The following is a 24,096-nucleotide window of genomic DNA, read 5'->3' on the forward strand; positions in this document are numbered from 1 at the left end:
TCAACATGAAGCTGAGTGTCAACATGAAGCTGAGTGTCAACATGAAGCTGTGTCAACATGAAGCTGTGTCAACATGAAGCTGAGTGTCAACATGAAGCTGAGTGTCAACATGAAGCTGAGTGTCAACATGAAGCTGAGTGTCAACATGAAGCTGAGTCAACATGAAGCTGAGTGTCAACATGAAGCTGAGTGTCAACATGAAGCTGAATCAACATGAAGCTGAATCAACATGAAGCTGAGTGTCAACATGAAGCTGTGTCAACATGAAGCTGAGTGTCAACATGAAGCTGAGTGTCAACATGAAGCTGAATCAACATGAAGCTGAGTGTCAACATGAAACTGTGTCAACATGAAGCTGAGTGTCAACATGAAGCTGAGTGTCAACATGAAGCTGAATCAACATGAAGCTGAGTGTCAACATGAAGCTGAGTGTCAACATGAAGCTGAATCAACATGAAGCTGAGTGTCAACATGAAGCTGAGTGTCAACATGAAGCTGAATCAACATGAAGCTGAGTGTCAACATGAAGCTGAATGTCAACATGAAGCTGAGTGTCAACATGAAGCTGAGTGTCAACATGAAGCTGAGTGTCAACATGAAGCTGAGTGTCAACATGAAGCTGAATCAACATGAAGCTGAATCAACATGAAGCTGTGTCAACATGACGCTGAGTGTCAACATGAAGCTGAGTGTCAACATGAAGCTGAGTGTCAACATGAAGCTGAGTGTCAACATGAAGCCGAGTGTCAACATGAAGCCGAGTGTCAACATGAAGCCGAGTGTCAACATGAAGCTGAGTGTCAACATGAAGCCGAGTGTCAACATGAAGCTGAGTGTCAACATGAAACTGTGTCAACATGAAGCTGAGTGTCAACATGAAGCTGAGTGTCAACATGAAGCTGAATCAACATGAAGCTGAGTGTCAGGACTGCAGTGTGAACACAGTCTTGTCTGCTGTGTTTTCCTCATGTTGACATGCAGCCTCCTCCTGTTCCAGGTGTGGCTCCGCCCTTGTTTCCTCCTGTTAGCTGATTACTGCTCTGCAGCTTAATCTCCTCCACCTGTGTCTCATTAACCCCCCCCCCCCCCCCCCTGTGTTTCGGGGCTTCGCTCTCTCCTACTTGATCTTTTCTTCTCTCCAATACAGTACGCCGTAATGTGACGGTTCTTCTGTGCTGTTGTCTCTGCGTGTTGATCTGAGTGTTCTACCTGATCGTCACTTTGCCTGTTGAAAAAGGTTTTTGTAGATAAATGTTATTAGAATTACCACCTGTCTGACGAGTCCTGAAAAAACTTGACCCTTCTCTCATGAAAACATTGATCAGTTTCTTTAAGCAATGCTACACCCATTCTTTCCATCGTCTCCACTACTTTGTTCAATCGAAGGCGCATTTATTGTTTATGTTTATGTATATGTTTGCTCCAGCCACGGTGTTGATTCAGGTTACGTGTACTGCAAACCTACTTCCACACAGCCTCTGCGTCGATGCTCCATGCACAGGGCAGTACACAGCCTCGATGAACGAACTGCCCTTTGCATACTGTAGCAGACTGTAGAGCGATAGAGCGAGCCCGCGGTGCGCCGCCACACGCCTTAGCTCACGGCTGATGAGCGTATCGGTCATGCTTTAATCATGTTTAGCATGTAGCATGGCTTGGAGCTGCGTGCTGAGCAGCTAAACTAATGAGCAACATCCAAAACAGACTCGCAGACGTTCTGACACGTGATTTCTAAATGTTGCTAAACGGTGTTCGTCAGGACAGCCATGAACTTCTGCCAGGCTTCTAAGCATCTGCTTTAACATCAGCAACAACGGACGCTAAAGGAAGGCGGCCACCAGTTAACAGGGGAACTAGTTAATCCGAAACACCAGCTCGCTCGACTGCTTCAATGTGATCAAACTGCTGGTGTTGTACGAACTATCTTTCACCGAACCGTGACATTTTGATTTTGAGTTACAGTTTGTTATTAATATTAAAGAATGCTACGTACCACTCCGGGTGGAATCAGGGACCTTTTTCTGAGTACGAGCGCTCCATAGATTATTGGACTTGATAAATACCAGTATCTTTATCCCTTGCTAAATCAATCCCTGTTGACTCTAAATTATGAGCACTTAGCTTCTTGTCCAAACGTGCCAATTAGCTGCAGGTCCTCTGCACTCCAAGCCCGACCCAAACCAACTTAAAGCATCCTCGCGACGAGGCCAGAGCGCTGACCACGACTCCACCTGTGAGGCCGGCTCCACGCAGTAGTTTAAGATGAAATTCCTGCTTCTCATATGAAACAGTCAAGGCAACCATATCTACTGCGACAGTCCAGTCCTGCTGGGTAGGCTAGAGGGTAAGCTGGAGGTAAACTAGAGGTCGTACCAAGGCAGTGAATCAGGTTGTGAGGTTTGTATCTAATTTTTTTTAAACAGGTTTTTACATGAGCACTGAAGATTGAATAGTTTGAAGCATGTCTGAGCAACATATGACGCAGCTGCATCTAAATGGAAGATACAGGGGAAACACGCCAGTGATTTTTGTGCAAGTTGAGTCAGCGTATACATTTATCCTTGAGATATAACTCTGCAACTTAAAAATCAGAAAGGCTGCATAGGAAAGAAGATTGTGTGTTATTTGGCCTCATTAGTTTATTTTATTTTTTTTTTTTTTACAGAATTCTACAGGCAACATGCAGCGTTTAAATATGTTTATGGGGATATTTGGATTATGCTCCGATATATTTAATAATGGCAACGATGAAATTCTTTGAGCCTTCCTGAACTTTCTGTGATATTATATACTCTGCATCAACGAGTGGCTTGTTAACCCTGAATGACTCAATATTTACGCCTGCGTCAGAACGAGCTATGCCACTGAGCAGTCATGAAAAGTCCTTGTTCTTACTTCAGGCAGATCATTTGCATGAGTACACAACAACATAGTCTTTCTATTTAAATCAAATTTCATTTGCACTAAATCCACCACTTTAAAAAGCAGCTCCTGTCCTCTTCCTCTTCAGTTATTTATTCACTGCTTTGACGCCGGTTATATACAGCTACTCTACTGCATTTCTTGCTCAACAATCCCTCGGTTCCCTCTGAAATCCTGACAGCAGTTTAATGCCAGAGTCAGTAAATTGTGACATTTTCCCCATATTAGAGCTATTACGCTGTTAATGTGCCATTTAGGAGAAATACTGCACTTTCTGCTGACCAAATTGTTTTTATTCCTTCGCGGAGGCTTGGAGACAGCTTCTGCGGCACTTTGATCCACAGGAAGCTTTCTGGCAGTAAACATCTTCCTTTCACATTGCAGCCACGGCAAACGTGCAGCTTTTAAGACGACTGTCGACATTTCCTCTAATGAGCAGAAGAATGAGCCGTTTAAACACATCAATCTGCTCATTGCAACAAGTCTAACTGTCCTGCACTTCGCTTCTACATAACTATCCAGCATTAAATATGGCTGCAGGCTGCAGAGTGGTGGCTCGCAGCGGGTCTTGGTGCAGGCTGGGTCTTCATGCATGGAGCTTGCATGTTTTTCCTTCACACAGTGCAAAAACTTAAAACGGTTAATTACAGGTTTGCGACTGTGTCCATGTGTTTCCACCCTGAGGGGCTTTGGGCTTGTGACCCTGACTTGAATTGCATGGATGATGGATGGATGGATTCCCACTCTCCTGTGATCCTTGACCCCCTGCAGCGCCTTCAACCCTGACCTCCACACCCGCCCTGGAGGCTGAATGACGAGGCTCCGGGAAAGACAAGTACTGATGTGAGTGTTCACGGCTCATAAAAGGCAGCAGCATCGTCAGTGAAACTGTGTTTTTCTTGCACTTTTACACAGCTATCCTTCACAATATACCAATCATAACCACCAATTAGTGTCAACACAACCATCAGCCAGCCAGTTAAAAATATACACAGCAACAAAAACTGGCTCAAATAAACAATCCTCTGCTTGCAGAAAATAATCAACACCGCAGCGAGCACAGCTATTACTAAATTCAGGAAAAATGTCTCTCAATAGGAGTGAAAAATACGTCTCCTCCCTCTTGAAATTAAAACATGAGAAATGAAAACATCCAAACACTTCAGCAGGTGACTGCAGCAAACACGATTCACTCATTATTCTCTCATCAGACAGCTGGTATTTCCGCTTGTGGCACATTTCGTGTTTTGTGTCAGACACACTTTGTGCGAATGGCACAGACGATCTGCTCAGCGTGAGTCTACCCTTCACTCAGTACTACCCGTTTGTTGTTTAGTTATTCATTTGGGCTTATGCTGTCTTTTCTGCTCTGCCCACTTCCTCTTCCCACTTTGAGCTCGTTTTGTCACACCTGCTATTCTTCAGAGTCACACAGTGATTCTCAAGACTCGGCTTAATGCTCGACACTCACTTGACAACCACTTTTACAAGTGTAATGTGATGCTGACCTGAAACTATGCATCCTGAAAACATTACTGTTGCATTGCAGTCAAGAATAATAATGAAGTTATTATGATCACATAGCATAAAATATGACATATTTACATTCATGGGTTTACCCAGCGCTGATCTCATATAGAGGATGTGTAGTCAATCATCTTATATGAAACCGTGTGGGCCTTGGCAGTAAAACTAATTTTCTTCTGTGGGACTCACTAATGGATGCAACCAGGAAACACTTTAGCACACAATTACAGCTCCAAACAGTTCCAAGAGAAGGTGAGAAAGAGAGAAAAAAATGCATTATTATAAGAAACCACTCATGTGAGTGACTGCAAAATATGACCGTGACAGAAAAAAACATTATTTTGTGGTATTAAAGGAAAACAGTTGTAAATTGCATATAAATGCTTCCATCTATCATGTATCTGCTTCACATTATCTATTGAATTATAAAGTAAGTGGGGAAAATGTTCTAAGTTCGATATTCAGACTATTCATCACGATTCGATTGGTGGCTTTAACAAAGAAAGTGACCTCAGGAGAGCAGGTCATGGTGGATTTTGTACTGTTGGGGGTTGGAGGTGGAGCAGTGGCTCCACCGCTGGCGCAGACGCCAGTCTGATGCATGGTCTCTGAATGTTGCACTGCTTCACTCTCCTCCTGAACGGACGCACACTGAAGGAGTCAGATTACGATCAAGTGAAAATCTGAGCGACACGGTCAGCTGAAGTCAGGAGGACTGACAGGCAGGGAAGCTCATTTTCTGGAAGAACATGTTCCTGGTCTTCATTTTCACCAGTCAGGAGCTGCAGGTCCGCTCAGCTGTCCGCCAGACGCCAGCAGGACGCTCTTCATTCCCGTCTCACTAGTCGCACAGCCAAGGTCCGGGTGCTTCGGAAGAGGCATTACTGCAGTACTGGAAGTCACTCCTGCTGTAATTGGACTGTAGTCCCAAGTCTCAGTGCTGCTTAATTATTCACAGCACTTAAAAATAAAACCTCTTTGTGGATGCTTTCTACAAACAAACAAAATCACACTCAATACACACTGACACACAAACACGCACACATTTTATTTAATCACTGAAACAAAAAAAAAACCGAAAGTTTAAAAAATGTTTTAATAATAATGTGCTTTTAATCACTCGATGGACTCCAGCATGTGATTTAGAATCTTTGGATTCCTCATCTTGATTGTCCCATAACTGGAACCCTTTAACAGAAATGCAACGTTTCCTTACTTTCTCCTAAATGTTGGTTCTAGAGCAATAATTGTTGTGAAGATTTCAGTCAATGTTCAAGAGAGAACATGAGCATCCATGTTTATAAGTTAGAAATGGATTGAAAACGAGCCTATAGTGAAGGGTGATTATTCATGAAGTGCCACAGCTTCATAAAACTGAGGTGCTTTGAGGCAATCAAAAGATTTGTTTAACCTTGAAGCGTTTGTTGTTGATTTAACCTAAACAAGCACTTCCTGCAGCTCATGTAACAGTGAACCACTTTTATTCATTAAGGTGAGGTAAACCTACATTACACCGATAAATGGAGTAAATACTACCTTAAAGGTGCCTTAAGGAGTTTGCACGTTTTATGCGAAACAGCGCCCCTGCAGGCCTTGGGCGTAATGCAGCTTAGTGAAAAACACGTCCCTGCGGCTCGCATGCACGGAAGAGGGGGACTCCGTCTTCGCTCGTTCAGTAGCTCTCGAGTAAAATTTAAGTTTCTTCTACCTGGTGGAGTCTGTGTGGAGCTGTGGCAGTGCTAGAAGCCAGTCTGTTCTCACTTTCTGGAAGCTCCTGCTCAGTTGTTGCTCACTAAGCATCTGGCGGAGTAATGGCGGACAAAATGAAACTTAACCAGTCAGAGCGCGCATTACGTCATTCCTTTCAAATTCTCCCCAAAAAAATGCTGGAGCCGGACCGGCACTGTGACTTTCAAGTGACAATTTAGCGCCGTTAGAGGTGCTGGTAATGAATATGTCAGGGCACATTGTACACATCATTAAAAATGTGTAACATATTTATGGTGGAAAATAAGTATTTTTAAGGTTGAAAAACTCCTTAATGCACCTTTAAGCTCAGATTACAAACTATTACAACTTCAACTACGCTGATGAAACAACTCTGTATGAAGTGTTAACATATGATAACAAGCCCCGATAATGGCTGAGAACGGGATGGAAATCAAAACCTCCCGCGACTCTTACTCCTCCTGTCAACATCCATACACAGCCAGAGTCATACCATCTTAAAAACACAGCAGGGATCAGTTTTACCTCCAAACAGGGCGACTGTCAAGGCGTCTTTGTTGGTCTAATTTAAAAAGAAAAGGAAATCAATCAGACTGCTGCAACTCAGAGCTCAGTGATGCTGAAAAGGTGAAGAACGTTAAATAAACTGGAGAAGTGGCTTCATGTGTGTTGAGGGATACATTTATTTTAAATCCTCCTCCTCGTCTTTAAAGCGCCAACAGGCCTCAGGACTTATCGCTCCAGTTTACTTTAACAATACCACACAAACAAATACGATACACCCGGAGCAGCTTCGCTCATCATCACCAGAAGAAACACGACCAAATAATTCAGTGCTCCAAACGAGTGGAATATGTATCTCATTCATCCATTCATTTCAGAAGAAGAACCTTCCCTTGAACTGCATTTCAAATACCATATTTTCCAGACTATATAAGCTATTTTTTTGTTGTTGTTTATCAGATCATGCCACTGACATTAGAAGTGATTTATCTAGTTCATACCATCTGAGACCACTAGATGTCACTGTATGACAACAACATGCTGCTACAGTAATGACCAACACGAACAAACTGCCGCCGAAAATTCTACCAAGCAGAATTTAAAATAAAAACAAATTTATTGGCCATAGAAAACAGAAAGAGAGCAGCAGAATGGAAGTTCAGCGTCTACTCAGGTGAAACTTATATTCCTGAAGATACGGCACATAACTGGAGAAAAAGAGAGAAAAACATTTCTTGGAAGAAATTGACACCCAGTTAGTGTAATGAGCCAAGAAAAAGCTTTGTGCTACGTTATTAGGCGAGTCCAGGATTAACAGAGGTTTACGAAAACATTATCGAGTGCAATGCAAATCTGCAGTTTACACTCCAGATGACGTCTCATTAAGTCACACTCAAACAACTTTACCGACCAAAACAAAAAAAAAAAAAAAACCCAGCAACAGGCTTTCTGATCAAACTGCTTTTGTCTGTGAACCCAAAGGACATAAAACAGCTTCTCTTTTGATACTGAACATTCAACTTATGGAAACTAACGCGCAGAGCGGGGCAGCAGCACTTCACTCAGCCGTCTTCAAAGGAAGCTGGAGTCTCCATATCTCAAATGCTTTACATCAGGGCAGAACACCGAAGCACGGCGGAGAGGGGGGGCTGCTCGTCATTCATCTCAGCCTTCTTTCATCTCTTTCCTTCCATTATCCACTTGCACAGAAGCTGGTTAGACTGCTGGCTGACAGCCTCCATTACTGAGCAGCCCCACTGCATTTACAGGTTATGCCCCCCCCCCCCCATCCGTCACTTGCTTAGTGACTGACCCTCCGGTCCAGGTATGGCTGTTTTCCATACAGTGTGGAGGACTGCGACGTGCCAGATGTTTTTACAGAGTGGTGGGCTGCGTCAGACAGGAGCAGTTCAGCCGGAGAGCTGCTCTGAAGCAGCTCCAATCGATATTTTCCAGCCACAGAAGGCCGTCATTATCAAAGAACCCAAATAAATCTAATAGGAGCAATTTGTTCAACAGCGGACAGCAGGCAGGACCTCGTGATGACAAACAGCGTTTCACAGGTAAAATGCCACGTTTTAATAGCTGGAGCTAAAAGAACAGTGAATAATGAAACCAAGTGGCTCTTCAGCCATGCCTGCTCCATGTTGATCACCATCAAACGCCTTCAAATGATTTACTTCTCTGGTTTTCCCGTGTTTGGCTCGCTTTGTCAATTGATTTTTCTGCTGTTTCAACTGAAAAATGCATTGAAAGAGCTGCAGCCACAGCCGCCGCGACGAAATGAACACAAGCAAGTGCCGATCTCTCCTCGCTCTTTCGGTCGATATAAAGATTTTGGGGAGAATTTCCCAAACCTAATAAAACTCTCCTGGTATTGTATTGTGCTCTAAGCAGCTTAAAGATGAAGTTCACCTAAGCCTGTTCCAGAGGGAACCTAAAGAGCTGCAGCTTTTACTGAGAGCGTCTCTTCTGACAGAGTGCTTGAAGAAAAGGATTTTTTTTCTCCTGAACCCAATGACAGGTTTTTTTTTTTTTTTTTCCCCCAAATATTACGCTAATGTAATGTTTGCAAAATCTCTTATTTTGAAAAGCATCATAATATTATGCAGTAGTTGGAAGAGGTGTCTAATCCTGGCCCGATTAAACATTCAGATATAGGACTAAGGAAAATGTTGTGTGTGATTACTACTAATTTTAACGGAATACTTTCTGGAGAACAGTTATTGATTAAGAATCAGTGCTGAATGATAAATATGCGTGAGTAAATCGATAAACAGGATATAAGTGGAAATCAATAAAGCATAAATATCCCTCTGAAGCCACGACTTGCCGCTGTCTGTATTTATACTTGTCAACATGATAAAAAGTGAAAACATCTTTTACCCTGCATGGTTTATGATATTCACAGAGTGTGGAAACATCCCCGTCTGACTCTGTCTGAACAAACCCCATAATTTATTAATCTGTGAGATATTTTCCACTGTTTTTCAGCTTGTCGGCACATGAGAAACATAAACTAAACCTCCAGTAAAAACAAGTTACCTGTCGGCCTCAAATAATGTTTTTTTTTAGATTATTTCTCCCCTGAAGAGCAGCTGGTGAAGATGCTGTGGAATTATAGATTAAATGATACCAACTCTGGGAGAGAAGTTAGAAATAGTTCAGGTGCAGCGCCTGAAATATTTATGATTGAACTCATTCATCTTTCTGTCTTCTCCGTCTCTTTTCCCTCAGCAAGCCAGACAGAAATCCTGCCAGGACGACAGCGTGGAGCCCCACACCGCACGACGGAAATACTCACAAAAACAGAGGTGAACAATACGGGTGAATCAGTCGGCAGCCGCTGCACTGCCTTTATGGCTTTTATTCAAAGGAAGACAAACCACTCACAGAAAATTATCTTAGAAATTTAAGGCCATTACCTGGAGCACTCAAGGGCAAAGAGAAATGTTTAAATATTACATTCATACAGAGTATTTAAACTGCGCTTCGTTAAATCCTCCAGCTTCTGGAGGGGCTGGTGATACATTGCGGCTGTCTGGGGGTTCATCTGCACCTGGTCTTAATTGCAGTTCAACAACATGACAGGTGGCTTTTCAGCGAGGCAGCATTTCTCAGAGGATGCTTGCATGAGAATTTATTCTTCATAAAAGTGAATTAAAAAGTCTCATCACTTTAAACAGTAACTAATGAAATCTACAACCATCCAGCTCATTCTGTCACAGAAACTGTCAACAGGCGGCAATGCAACAGGTTTCATATGCAACTGTGGCGTCTACCTCCTCCTCTGCCTTAAAATCCTGGAGATGTTTATGAAACTTTCTCAAGCACGGGCAACGTGAGCAGCCTGCCATCATCTATCGAAGAGAGCAGGTCGTTCAGCAGTGGCCTGAAGACAGGCCTGATGCTTTGTGCTGACATTGTAGGCGAGTTGTGACCATCGTGATAAAATAATGTGTAACCGCACAGTCAAAAAAACAAAAAGAAATCAGATTGAAGCAGCAAATTCAATCAGAGAAGTGGAGTAGCTGGAAAGAATTCACTGGACTCCGGCATGACGCAGAGTTTATTACAGACGAAGTTAAAATATCTCTTAAAGATTTCAGAAAGAGCAGCATTACACTGAGGACTTGATATCCCAATTCCGAGGAACTGATTTTCAGGGAACGTAATCACTAAAAGGCCCAAATAGACTGAATTTCATATGAGGACGTGTCTGGACTTTGTCTCAGAGAGGAAGAAAAACTTGTTTTTAGAAGTGAAGGCCTTCAGACTGACGGATCCGTCAGGGTCTCATAATTCCTGAATCGACTCAGTCCTCCCGACAGGAAAGACGCTTGACGGGACCTACAGAGTTGTGTTAGATTGTCTTCAGTATTTTATACGAGCATCTTCCTCCCACTATTCAAACCCAGTCATCATGTTTTCTGTAGCTCTGTAAAGAGTCGGTTCCCCTCCGGGATCATTAAATCATTTCCAGTCAAATTAGGGACACAATTTAAAGCAACTTACAAGCTCCGCTGTCAAACGATCAATAACTTTTTAGTGCTGCTGATAAATCATTCCAAGTTAAATATCAAGCCCATGTGCAATATAAATATCTGCCGGTGCCCAGGAGGTGTTGCAAAAAAAGAAAGAAGAAAAACTGTGGTTTTGTTCACAATAAACAAGTAATTCCACCTCTCTGTTTACTTTGCACCATTCCTCCCACAATGCTGTTCTGCAGCTTTTCACATTTCGAGACGGGCTCTCTTCTCACCTTTTGCTTGGTTCTCAGACAGTATAGAGTTTACACTTCTGAAAAATAAAAATGAGCTGTACAAGAAGGAGTCAGAGAGCCTAACAAATGGCTTTTCTCGTTCTGCATTATCCCACAGGAGAAAATCCAAACAGCTCCTCCTGTGTTGCTTTAGCAGAGACTGAGATACACTGGAAGCCTCGACTGTCTTCTCCCATTCTTATAAGACTCTCAACAAACATACGCATTAGAGAAGAACTCTGGTTTCTGGATTAACAGAAATATGCGAGCAGAGAAAGGAAATGTGTGAAACGCTGGAGGGAATGATGGCCGGAGGTCAGAAGATTAATTGATCCCGTCGTAGGTGAAAATGTTTGAGTCCCTTGTCAAAAGCTGTGCTGAGTTCATTCGTACCCTTTTGTTCAGGGCGGCTACTTCCTCCATCAGTTAGAAGTAACCTTTTTGTGAGGCTGAGGACTTCATTTCATTTTTTAATTACAGTCGTACCTTCATGTTTAGAATGACCTTGTTTCTTACATTTGCCTGAAAAGCAAACCAAGAATACATTTGGAAGCAGAAAATCTGAAAAGCTGCTTCACCGCCCTCAAACCTCTCAGGGTGGAAGTGGAACAACATCAATTACTCTGTCGGCACTGGACGATTATGAAGCGGGTCCCCATCCATTCAGCTTTTAGAGCTGCTCCCGGCTGAGTCGGGGAGCAGGCAGGATTCGCTCCAGACCGGTCAGCAGTCCGTCACAGAGCCAACAGGAAGAGACAGACGAGTCACTCACACTCCCCTGGGCTCCAATCTGCCGAAGGCCCCCAGAGCAGCCTGCAGACGCGGCGGACATCAGATTAAGACGCGCAGAAGTGTTTTGTGTCTGCGACTGTGAATACTGAAGATCAGGGGTGTCAAACTCATTTTACTTCAGCGGTCAAATGCAGTCCGACCGAATCCCAGCTGAGCAAGACGAACACCACAGCAGAAATACCAGCAACTCGCATAAACGCCATTTGTTCCAGTGCTCATTAGAAAATATTCCCATTTCATAAACATCAGCAATGAGTCAGCAAGCTGTGGCTGCTGCATCTCTGACCTGGGACCACCGAAGATGTTTCCAATCACTGAATCTGTTTTCAGCAATTATCCCCCAATCCCAACTGCTTCACATTCACCCGTTCATTTTTATGGGTGTTTTTGTTGTTATATCGTGTTTCACCTCCTATTCTATAGTTCATTTGGATTGTTGCCATTATGTGTTTGTTGACCACCTTCTTGAACAATCCAGTTTCTATGAATTACTGAAATATAGCTAATCTTCGCCGTATATATTTTTAAGAACTTACCTGAGATCCCCGTCATTATTTGCTTTAATCTGTCTGTGCCGCTGCTGCATCTATTAAAAAAATATTACAAATATATGGAAATTATATATATATTACATACATAGCCACAGCACACACCTCGTTGGGTGATTTATGTTTTCATCATCCTATTTCTGCCTTCTGGTCCACATAAAACTGATTGAAAGGATTTCTTATGACGCTAAATAAAAGCAAACTACGCATTCAAAGCTCTGAGTGCAATTCATCCAACATGTGAAGTGCCAGTTTTCCAACCACAGTGAGAAAACCCACAGATTAATTTATAGTAACAGAGACGGATAGAGAGAAACTATCCACTCTGAGAAAGACGGTCTCTCTGCTATGAGGTTAATATCCAGGACATGTGACAGGCATTATGTATGAGTGTGTACGCATGAATGAAAGCATTACAGTGTGAAATATGAAATCATGTGGATGTGAGACTAAAGAGGAAATCCATTTGGTGCTGCGGGTTTGAAGAGAGATGATGAAACCCAGAGGATTGAGGATGACTCCTCGTGAGAAATCCCTCTTCATCACAGACCTAATCTGCTTTTCATCAGTCGCCGCCGACCCAGAGGACGTTCCTGTCACTCACGGCTCACTCCTCTTCAATCTCGACAGTCTACAAACCAAACTAGTGCCAGTCTCCTCATTTTATAATTAGCAGCATTTGATTTTCAAGGAATTCTAAAAAATAAACTAAAGCACCCGATAGAGCAGTGATGTGTGGAGCAGAGAGGAAGGCAGGAGAGCTTTCTGACACTACAAACCACTTCTGAATTAATGCTGGACAAGTCGGAGCATCGGAGTGTGATATCCGCACCGTCAAGAGGAAATCCAATAATGTTTTTCTTCAGAGCAGGGAGGAAAGGGAGGAAATGAGTGGCTGCAACGTGCAACAGAACAAAGCAAAGGTGAAAATCACTCACAGCTGAGATGTGATCCCATACTGAAAAATAACGAGAAGAGAGAAGCGGGAAGGGCTTTTGATTCCGTCTATTCATATCCTGCCTCAGTGAACATTCAGCAGTAAACAATAAAGAGAAATCTGGTCCTCTGTGAGGAGGAGGCAGCCATGAGTCGCTTGCTCTATAATTTCATTAAACCTCATTTCAGCACATGGTTACAATGGATGCAGTCAATGAGAGACAGAGAAGAGACTGATCTCTAAATACTGGAGTGGGTCACCTTGATGGGTGGAGCTTATGATCACTGCTGCTGTGCAGACCAACACTCACATCCGCTGTTAACAGACTGCTTCACCAAGAGCGACCACCGCCCGCCTGCATGTCCAGCCTGAAGACCACACCGTGCTCAGTATTCAGGGGGCGCTACGTGAAATTCAAATACACTCTGTGGCTGCGGTGAGTCACTTTACTGCCACTCTGCCCTTTGCCCAGCTTCAAGGATGTTTGACTCATCCCTTTGGTGTGTAGTTGTAGCGTTTTAGATTTGATCCAGTTGGTCAGGACTGTGTAGTCGCACAGCATTGTTGTCTGAACTATTGTTCCTTCAGTTACTGACTCACTGCATCAACTTGAAGGGGCAAACTTGTAATGCAAGACCACATGTACCATGCCGGTAAAAAAAAAAAAAAAAAAAATGTCTGACTTCAGGAGGTCTGTGAACCAGCAGCCGGTCTGTGTCCTGACATTGTCTCACTCTGCCAACTGCAATGATCTTGAATTCCTGCCATTCATCTTCTACAGCACTTCATACCGGAGTACCCAGGCATGATCCATGCACGTGAAGAACATGCAAACACCAGAGAGAGAGAGAGAGAGAGAAAAGCCCGGTCTGTATATGAACCCACAACTTCCTTGCTATGAGGCAAGTGCAGTGACCACATCAACACTTTGCATTCAGCAAAAAGACTATGGAATAAATAATTTTAAGACTCTGCTTCATTACACACAAACTACTTGGCTGCAAATTAAAGGAAACAAGGTTGGAACAAATCTAAATGTCATTGAAAATTGTTTATGGATTTAACTCAAACAGCACTTTTCAACAGCTTGAGCAGCCCCACAGCACCATGGGAGCAGCTGCCTCGAGAGGCGCTCAGTCCATCCACCGGGAGCAGTTTTGGGGTTCAGTATCTTGCTTGAGGACTTTTTGACATGCAAACACTACTGAGCCACAACTTCTTAATATAAAAACACTGAGCAATCACATCCTCATTCTAAAACCATTGCAGACAGAATGGCAGAACATTCCCACGCAAAGTCTGGGATTCATCAACTTGTACTTAGGAATGTGCGTAAGAACAAGTACCGTTATGACCGTGTGTACACACGTAATCTAACAGTAGAATGGTGAAACTACAAAGTGTCACAGCAGATGCTAAATAATCTATATGTATCTGTTGTGTTTCCTGTAATTAAAAATGCTCAATTAGTAATTTGATCTAATTAGAAACAGGCAAGTTTAACGTTAAACCACGTTTTCTAAATTTCTGAAGGGCGGTTTCTTTAATGTATAGCTGAAGACTTGCACTTCAGTTATTTCACCATTTACTCCAACCCCTTAGAGTGAAACAGGTTAGAGGACAATAGCAATCACATAACATTAACCATAAACAGTGTTTCACATCTATCGTGCTTCTTTTTGCAAATCACAGCAGCTGGAATCACCAACATGCAATTCAAATATGGAAGGTACAACACATCCAATATTTCTATAAACACATCTCACTTCCTCCAGCTGACTGAAAAAGGCCAGATTACACCGTCTACATCCACCATGGTATAAACAACGATATTGACTGTGTCCCTGCAGGTGCAAAGAGCATCTTCCTAAATATAGGTCACATAAACATGCCAGCACATGTGACCCCTCTAATCACATTATAGGGGAAAATGGTCTGCACAGAAATTTAGTCCATGGACGTCTGGAGCAGGGTTGTTGTTTTTTTAACATTTTCACCATAAAAAAAATCTTATTAAATGGATCACCTGCGATGCAGAGAGCATCAAAAGCCTTTTATGCTACTTCTTGCAGAGACGTGTGAGAGAGAGAGCGCCTAGATAAATAAATGTGAAGCTACTGAAAAAAAGTGTCACTGTAGGTGGAGGATCCAATTTCTGTTCTGTTTTAGCTCATTACACCCAAAACTACTGGGTATTTTCTTTTAGATGCAGGGCAGGTTGTAAAAAGAGTGTTTATGAGAGAATCTTCAAAAAGCCAAATTAGGGATGTCTGATACCACTTTTTTCAGACCGATACCGAGTATGAGTACTCCATCTTCAGTACTCATCAATGTCAATACTCATACCGATACTTTTGATACACAGAATTTCAAATAATGCAATGACAGATCATTTTTGAAAAGTGACTTTTATTTCTACAAAAAAAAAGGCAGCACAGCCACTATGTTTAAGTCCAAAATAATAACATTTTGCATTTAAGATATATAAGAAAAGTGAAAAATAAAACAAACTCTTTGAGTTTTATACTTTTTAAATTAAATTAAGTGCAAGATAAAACAATTTCTCTGAGTTTTAAAGGCGCTATCCGCGATTTTAATTTAACCAGGACGAGAAAAATCCTTTTGACATCATGTACAAGCAAGTCCATTCTACATTTGTGTGAAAAAAAAAATCACACATTGATCACCGTGTTTTGGATATCTGGCCCCGCAAAGCGCTGCCTGAGGATTTAGCGTGACGACCTCTCTGCTCCACTGGCAGCAGCAGCAGGGGGGGCGGGGCGGAGCGAGGCCGTCTTCAGCACGTGCACAACACAGGGAAAGTGGCTATACCTCCACTTGCTGTCACAAATTCATTTTAGCAGCTACTTTCTGCATTGAACATGTAGTGACAAGGTAAAATATGGTTTACCTGAGACGAAGTGGCCATTTGTTTTGAGCAAAGAAAGAGTCGAAGTGGCTTCTGCTGTGTTTCCTCCAGAGGATTGTGCACGCGTATGGGATGTGCATGTAGCGTCGTGCACGCTGAGCGGGGGCAGAGCGGAGGGGGGAGTGGGATGGTTTTCTCAACGTGAGGAACCAGTCAGAGAGCTCGGGGGCGGAGCCAACATTTCAAACTGAAGTCAGGGCTCAAAATTGTGCAGAATCACAGATAGCTCCTTTAAGGGTTTTTTTTTTTTTAATGAACTGAAGTACAAGATGTAAACAAACAACTCTGAGTTACACACTTTTTTAAATGAACTTATTTTAACATTTTTAATAAACTGAAGTGCAAGATAAAACGGCTTTCTCTGAGTTTTACACTTTACATTAAAGAGATACTTCAACATTTTGTCAAACTGGCCCATTTGGCACAATTCCTTGGTTATTTCGAACAGAATACTTATTGTTTTTTGTGAGGGCGAGCTATTGTTTATTCTGTGGTGAGTCGAGGAGGGCTTCGCGGCGGACACAATGGAAGTGGATGGTATTTTTGTTTCCCCTCATCAAACCCATCAAATGCACAATCCAACAACCCCAAAACACTTTGATGGACACGTTATAATCCGCACATTCACTACGCTGTGGAACACCAACAAATAATATTGTAGCGTTACGACACAGAAGCAAATACTGGGAACTACTTTTTCCTTTGAGATCATTACGCCCAGACGCCATGTTTAGTAAGTAGTTCCGTCTTAGCAATCTTCGCAAAAACAACTCAATCTCGTAATTGTGCACTAATATTTCACAGCATAGTGAATGTGCGGATTATAACGTGTCCACCAAAGTGTTTTGGGGTTGTTGGATTGTTTATTTGATGAGTTTGACGAGGGGAAGCAAAAATACCGCCCACTTCCATTGTGTCCGTCCCGAAAACCTTCCCCGACTCATTTCTGAATAAACAACAGCTCGCCCTCACAAAAATAAGTAAGTATGCTGTTCGAAATGACTAAAGAATTGTGCTAAATGAGCCAATTTGCCAAAATGTTGAAGTATCCCTTTAACTGAAGTTTTTAAATGTACTCATTTTAATTCTTTTTTTATGAACTAAAGTCAAAGATAGAACAACCCCTGAGTTTTAAGAGTTGCTCTAAGAGTTGCTCGTGTTATCTGTACTGCTCTGGGATCGGTGCGCTTCAGTTTCTCGGTCTTCTGTAGAGTTTGTTGCAGGAGTTTTCTTTTTTCCAGCACAGCAGCGTCAGCCTCTCGTCCACATGCTTCGCCCTGAGGTGTTTCAACAAATTACTAGTGGTAAATGAACAAGATCGCGCACCTCAACTCTAGCGATTTTTGCGTTGCTGTGTTTGCACTCTGCAAAGCTTGGCTCATTTTCATTTATGTAAAAGAATTTCCACACCGGCGAAGTTTTGGTGAGGTGAGCAGCCGTTCTCTCGGATTCATTCATGTAGGGCTGTGTAATGTTGTAATGAGTCCATCAGTTAGTTTCTAAAAGTTCATTGTATAAATTGTTGCTTGACAGCTCCAGAGTTCTTGAAAACCTATAAGACATGTTGGTCCGTCACCCAATGATCCAGCAGTTCAAATAAGGTTACTCTCACCCAACCTTTATGTCTGAAAGGCTGGAACTGCTGAATATTTTACCACTTTAAAAATAACTCGTATCAGAAGCTGAAAATCAGAATCACTGCTGGTTAATTTTCTCCCGAACATTTTAGCTGTTAATCAAGTAATTATTTAATCTCTTAAATGGGCACTTTTTAAAAGCCACTTGAGGATTCAGCTGGTGCCTCTCCGACAGGTGCTTCAATCACAGGCTCCCAGAAACCCAAAACGCTCTGACCGTGTTTAAAAGACCGGTTCCCTTCCTGACCCATCGCAGCAGGCTCCCGATGAGCTGCATTTGCAGACAGTTCTGCACTTCTGAGAGCTGAGTGGTTGTACTTGATGAGATCCTGTTTCCGGAGGGTAAAACCACCCTCGGAAATCTAAAGTGTTTCTATGAAACGCCGTTTCCATCTTCCACGTCCATCAGATGAGACATGAAGGCCTTTGACGGCGACAGACAGCGAGAGGACTGATTCAGCGGGTGAGCGGCGGGCGGGTCCCCCATCACCTCCTCGTCTCTGACCTCAAACAGCAGCGGCCCGGCTGCCGTGCGCTCCGAGACAGCCGGCCCACTGTGCCTCCCCATGACAAACAGCTATTAAATTTGAATTAGCACTGTTTTGTGTGATCAAATACAATAACGGAGGTCACAGGCTGAACGCATTAGCGCACGCCTCTGTAGGATTCAGGGAACACTGCGGCACTGTTTGTTAAACAGGCTGTCTGGGGAGCGTTTGCCAGCGAGACGACGGCCATGACAAGGCGGCGCTCGGCAAAGTCGTTCCAGGATCAGACGGTTTATGAAATATCTATCGTATCTTTAAGTGAGTGACGAGGACGGGGCTGGCAGAATCCCCGGCAGCGTCGAATCCCCCGTGAGGAGAGTGTCGCAGCAGTGAAAAACACAAGACGTGGAAACTTTTGGAGAGAAACGGAAATAAGCAGACAGCGAGAGGCAGTTCATCAGCATCCCGCTGCTCTATTTTTAGCTCCACCACTGAATCTCAGCACAACAGCAGGTAGGCTGCTCATTTATTTGGACAGCAACTGAAAAGGAATACCTTCACACTGAGCCAATAACTGCAAGGATTGAAACATGCTCAGAGGAGCTAAACCCCCCCCACACACACACACCCCCGGTGACGTCAATCGGAGGACTAGGAGGGATCGGTTTGACTTCACGAGAGGAGACAACAGAGATGTTCAAGGGTGATTAGAGAAGCAATATGTCTGAGGAGAGATTTAGTACCAAAACACCCGTCTGGCCTCGGGCTGGCGGCTCACGCAGCGGGATGAAAGTAGCCCCGAGGACACGGACACCGCCGCCTAACTCGGTTCACGGCTATCACGAAACGTTAGGTGGAGATTTTTAGCAAACATTGAACAGACACATTAAAAATGAACAACCTCCACGGGAATGTTCACGGATGACATTTAGTTTGTAGGGCGGCCTTGGAATTTGCATCACCCATGGTTCAGTTACCAGAAACACAGTTTTCTGCCGGTTTTTCCACATGAAAGACGATCCACGCAGGTTGTGCTGTGCCAGGAGAAACGGCCAGAGATCCACTTCCTGATCAGCTATTCTGAACAGCTCCTCTCCCGCCGAATCCGTTTTATCACAGGGAGGGATTAAAACAAAATCTCCACTCAACAATGATTCAAGATACTTCAGTTACAGATCAGACACAACTCCTCAAAATGTTATTTTTTTAAAAACCTAACGAAAGTCAAGTAAGCCTTGAGCCCCACCGACTAAAATCTGTGTGCTGAATGCAGAGTCTCAAGCAAAGCAGTGAAGTCTGGTTGATGTTGGGCTTCCTGAGTTTTCTTTCCTTTAAAAGCAGAAGTCAGGTAGGGAGAATCCTCATATACAGGCTTACAAAAGCTGAATGCATTACACTTATGGCTACAGCATAGCACTAAACTATCGATATTGTTTGTCTATCGATAATAATTAATGATTAGCAAAGATAGCTAAAAACATTGGAAGCTTCAGAAACGCTCGGGGCACCGCCAGTCTAACAGGAAACGATAGCCAATTTGTCCATCAGTCTCATAAGATCCACTTAACCATTAATTTGGAATTTGGGTAAATAATTTGATTATCAAAGATTACCAAAAAAAAGCTTGAAGAGTTTTCTGGTGTGGCAGAAGCTGGACAGGGTTCAGGAAAGCCCTGACAGCGGTTCTGGTTCTCCGGTCCGCTCCTCTGAACACTGGCTGAATCACGGAGCAGATCCACATCCTGCTTTTATTCCAGGTCCGCTTCCTTGGATTAAGGCTTCAAGTGAGTCGACAGAACTCAGACTACAGCGGAGCAGTGCTGAATCCCCTGAAGCTCCCCAATAATTGAAAATGACAGAGATAAGATCTGCGTGCACAAGTGATAGTCAGGAAATTAAAGCGTGCGAGCTGGCCGTGTTGTGTGGACCGACAGGCGAAAAGAACAGCGTTTCACGAAGAATCGTCAGGCTTCACACGTTACGCTCTCGGCTCAGGTCAAGCGATATCCAATGAAAACACATTCGACACATGCTTGATATACGACGGAACAAACAACGAACTGCTCGTCGCCTCCGATCTGCCGCCGGTCCGCTGGAGCGTCGGTGGCTCCTCGCGGTTTTATAAAGCTGGGCTGGAGTAATATAAGGCCTTGCCGTCCGCTTTCATTAGCAAGCGAATTTTACGGGGAGCCTCAAAGCAAAAATAATTAAGATTAACTGGAGGAGACTTGCAGCTGCAGCTGCTGAGATTAAAAAAAAAAAAAAATGTTTTCCCAAGCATCCAGAGAAGCTAATTTCTCTTCTGAGATTGTCTACTAAAAATAGAAGCATTTGATTTACAGGAGACAGGAACGCTGGGTGAGCACAGAGGCTGCACCTGTTCATCCAGGACAGAAAGAAGAAGAACTTCCTCCAACAATGACCCAGAAATCTCTGCCTCAGTCTCATAAATCAGAGGAGCCTTGTTGATTTAGTTTCATCAGGACTGAATTATTGATTGCTTCAAGCTCAGTCTGCTGTCTGTTTGAATCTGTTCACATCTCCCAATACTCACATTTTAAATCATTTTCATGAAGTCGGTGTTTCATCCACGTTTACTCATCTTAAAATTGCTGGTCATGACATCTTTTCTTTTAATGCAAAAGTCTTCAACTATGTCAATTAACTTTGACAAAAACTAATTCTAAGAAGTCAAAACCTCCAGATTTCCAGACTGTTTCAACTCATGGTTTTGAAGTAACGCTGACGCTGGGAGGGGATGGGAGTGGACGACCCCCGCCTCCCCCTCCAGCCAGCTCAGCCCCCTTCTGGAACATCAGCAATACAGACTGGAGATAAAATACAATTAAAACTGCTTCAAAACACATCAAACACATTTATACTGAGGTGGAAGCAAAGCGGAGCTGTCACTCTGCTCACACACTCTGAGTGAAACTCTGAAATCACTCCATTTCTTTCCCAGCAGGCAGCACATTTTGGTTGAATGGCGATGTCTACAGAGCAAATTACAATGACTTTCTGATACAATCAGTTGAATAAAGTACCACATTTATCCAAGGTTTGTTGCTTGAATTATGGTTTTCACCCTCCACGTGTTCCCTTTCGTTCCTGCATTACCCCGAGAGCCATCATTTTGTGCGAAGAACACCAGGGCTGTCTAATATACGTGCATCGACCAAAAAGAGAAAGAGTACTGTGATTTGGCACAAAGACGACCCTGTCATCTACTTAGCTTTTCAATATCTCGGGAATCACGGCAGACAAGCAGTGTAACAGCTCTGGACTTTTTTTTAACATGCACTTACATAAAGAAGTGAAGGGTAATAATGGTAATAAAGAGACGGGGGCTGAAGGGACGACAAAAGCTCTTCCAATCTGAAAGCTTGATACAACAACCTATTTAAGCTCAAGTGGCTCCATTTAAAGGAGTTTTTCAGGTTTCACACAGGCCTCTAATGGTCCACAAATAGCTTTATATAACTGTGTTTTATAAAAACTTGGACTGAAACCCAAGGCTGGACTGATTTGCTCCCCCTTTAGCCGGAGTCAGAGCGGCGGCGTCCCTCTGCAGCCCCATACGTGTCGAGGATGCTGCTTTAAAGCCAGCAGCGCTGACTGGAAGTCCGAGCCGCGCTGCACTAACCCCCCCCACCCCCCCCACCCTCTGTTTTGACGCTTTCTGCCACCACTTGGAGTCTCAGCGATCTGTTATTTCATTGATCCCTGCAGGCAGCTCTCGCCCTGCGGAAAAGGTCACGTACTGAACACCGAGCCCGAGGCTGCAGGCGGGCCACGCACGTGCCGAAAGGCACTTCAGCAGAGCAGATGCACACACAAAAAAAGCGTCAGTACAGAAACAACTCTCCGCCCTGCAGCGGCGAGCCCGTATGAAGGACGCACGGCCACTTGATCGCCTGTGACACTTGAACTTTTGATTTAGCTTAATCGGGAAAGCCGTTAAAAATGTTCCTCATTAGAGCTGACATGAGGAACGAGAACCAAACCAGACTCCAAGCGATGCCGGCACACGTGTAGGGACAAATAAGATCAACAGAAGACAAGGGTCTCTGGCAATTCTGAAAGAGACTGACTGACAGGCCGTAAAGGAGTGCTGCCGAAACGCCAGGGCTTGGAAGGCCTCAGCCGATTCTGTCACGATGGCGTCCCGTCGTATCGCACGTCTCAAGCTTAACAATCAGATGAGCTGCAGGAGGAGGTGAATGGGTTTCACGGTGAAGGGCGGGGTTTCCCTTAGGGGGCGCCACAGAGCCTCAGGGGTGCAGAAGAGGAGGAATACTCTCAGAAGTTAATTTACTGTAGATGGAATATAAATGAATTCCAATGAAAAACTGACCATAACAGCAGATTATAGTTTTACTATACGTTTCCTCATTGTGGTGAAATGGTTAGCAATCTCAGCTCACAGTGAGCAAATCAGAGGTTTGATTCCCATCGTGACACCTGGTAGAGTTTGCATGTTCTCCATGAGCGTGGGTGTTCTGTGGTTGGTCCGCTTTTGCTCCACTGTCCAAAGTCACGTGTAATAGGTGAAATGAAGGTCTGAATGGAGTGCGGTCCATTCCTCTGGCCTGAGATCGCACAGCGGTGTAGTGGTTAGCACTGTGGTGGGATCTCATGGTGAGAAAACTGTGGAATGAGATCTGTGCGGAGCTTTCATGTTCTCCCTGTGCATGGATTTCTGCCGATAATCCAAAAGCATGCCGCTGACCCTGTTTGGACGAACGGGTCAAAACAGATACAGAAAATAATGTCTCGGTGCAACTCTGGAAACTTACCAAGTTGGAAACTTTCAATGGGACTAAATGACAACAAATGGGAATTAGCCAGAGAGTTGGGTAAAATACATTACAACATAATCTTGACTAAAACAAGATTTCACACAAGCACAGCTGAATACCAGTGCCATTCCTCATGCACACACAGCTTCCTTCAGGGCTGTTGAGACCATGCCCCCCACGTGCACTGTATCCCTCCATCACATGCACTGTGTCCCTCCATCATGAGCACAGAAGGCTTCTAGAATCCTGAACCACAGTGACTTTTCATCCCGGACCATTGAGGACACACACTCTGCATGTTGGGTGAGAGGAGGAGCACACATGAAAACAAACCTACATTCATGATTTGGCCGCATGATCAGGTCCTGGATGTTAGTGGCAGAAGCAGCTGGTGGTGCAGGCTGGTGCTCAGCTCGGGGGGGTTCTGGGGGGCTCGGGGGAGGGGGGGGGGGGGTGTCTTCAGCTCACCTGACCGACTCTCACACCTCACGCCGTCTTTTCGCGTGTTAAGACCAAAACCCTGAGTCACACACACCGACAGGACACACGCACCGACCGCTGACCGCGCATTCCTGCAGTCCCGCTCCGTGCACGCGGCGGCTTCCCTCTACCTGTTAGCACGAGACCCGCTCCCCCCTTACCTTTGACACGCGCCTCCTTTGACATGGTGTCCTCCGCAGAGCCGTCACGTCCCGGAATGAAAGAGCGGCTCCTCTCCCGGCTGGGAGTCCGGGTGAAGCGGGGCACGGAGGAGCAGCAGCCGCCTCTCAGCGAGGAGGAGGAGGAGGAGGAGGAGGAGAGGAGGAGGAGAAGCTGCGGCGGAGCTCGCGCTCATTCACCTGAGTCCCGCCGCTGGCCGCGTCGACCCGCCCCTGCCGCAGACATACTTTAGCGGTGTGTTGTCTCTGAGCAGACTTGGCTCACATGTCTTGCCCACCCAGGCTCTCCCCCTCGTCCCTCCCCGGCATCAGCACGCGCTCCTCTCCGCTCCGCTCCGCACGGCTCGACTGCCTCCAGCGGTGCG

The 24,096-nt window shown here is 44.3% G+C and overlaps 1 protein-coding gene across 2 annotated transcripts in view; it reads right to left on the minus strand.

The window, feature by feature from the left end:
• The window catches only part of pitpnm3 (PITPNM family member 3), a 90,596-nt gene extending 66,860 nt beyond the window's left edge, over positions 1–23,736 (minus strand). For both annotated transcript variants that reach the window (XM_030109036.1, XM_030109035.1), the window contains exon 1: positions 23,714–23,736. The gene's annotated coding sequence lies outside the window, so the exon portion shown is untranslated. The remainder of the gene's footprint in view (positions 1–23,713) is intronic.
• Positions 23,737–24,096: the final 360 nt, after the last annotated feature.

This window comes from Salarias fasciatus, chromosome 14, assembly GCF_902148845.1.
Source record: "Salarias fasciatus chromosome 14, fSalaFa1.1, whole genome shotgun sequence".
Taxonomy (NCBI): Eukaryota; Metazoa; Chordata; class Actinopteri; order Blenniiformes; family Blenniidae; genus Salarias; species Salarias fasciatus.